Raw genomic sequence first — 1,083 nt, forward strand, 5'->3', positions numbered from 1 at the left:
TGGAGTCTCACTGGGTCACACTGGCCCCATCCCAGGAGGAGCTGGCCAATACAAAGTGAACTCAGTAGTTGTCCTCTGCCTATTGTATTTTAGTGGCAGAATTCCTGGCACGCAGCTGTTAGAGACAATGTCTGTCACATTGTGTGTATCAGCCTGGGGTAAATGAATATGCTCTCAGCCCTGGAGGATATTGCCCAAGACTCAAATGCCAGGGACCATAAAATAGTACCAACTTTAAATTTACCATGTTTTTTTTCCCTTATGCATACTCACCCACAACAAAGATTAACTTAATTAGGACCAGGAAGAAATTCAAACCTACAAGTAATAATAAAATAAAATAATCATGGCAATGTATCATAATAAAAGTTATTCTAAACTTCATGAATTTGTAAGTTGTGTATTTCTGGAAATCTTGGTTTAATATTTTTGGACTATAGCTTACCAGGGGTCTCTGGAACCCCATTTGGTGACAGTGATAGTAGAGGAAGTGGACTTGCCTGCTCCTTGCTCACCTGTCTTGCCTGCCTGCCTGCCTGCCTGCCAGCCCCGGGTCTTTGCCTGGCTGGTTCCTGCCCCTGATTCTGGTCTAGTGCCTGGCTCTCTCTGCCAACATTTGCAATTGTCCAGATGGGGCAGGCATAGGCCTTGCAGGCCCTATCATCTACCTTCAAGTTGGCACAATTCAGAGTTCACTTCTCTGGGATCCCAAATGAAAGTTCCACAGGTGATATGACTTCTGGGTGAAAGGTCAGCAGAGGAGGGAGACAGTGCTTCGGGTTGCACTTAGGATCAGTGGCTTTGGTCACAACTTGATGATGGAAGATACCCAATGGGGATGGTCCACAGAAAGTCTGTCTGCTCAGGGGCCTTGCTGTGTAGGCCCTGGTGACCCCTGCTCTGTGTGATTCTCACTCCCTAATGATTTGCATAAGCAACTGGCGGAGAGAGAGAGAGAGAGAGAGAAAGAGTTGTAACTATAACCTGTATCTTCTATCATTCTATAGATTGTGAGATACAGTCCTTCCTCCCATCCTTGGAAGGCAACTATTTGGCCTTTTTGCTTGTTTTTTTTTTTTTTTT

This window comes from Alexandromys fortis, unplaced genomic scaffold, assembly GCF_014885135.2.
Source record: "Alexandromys fortis isolate MF-2015 unplaced genomic scaffold, M_Fortis_MF-2015_v1.1 scaffold_9, whole genome shotgun sequence".
Taxonomy (NCBI): Eukaryota; Metazoa; Chordata; class Mammalia; order Rodentia; family Cricetidae; genus Alexandromys; species Alexandromys fortis.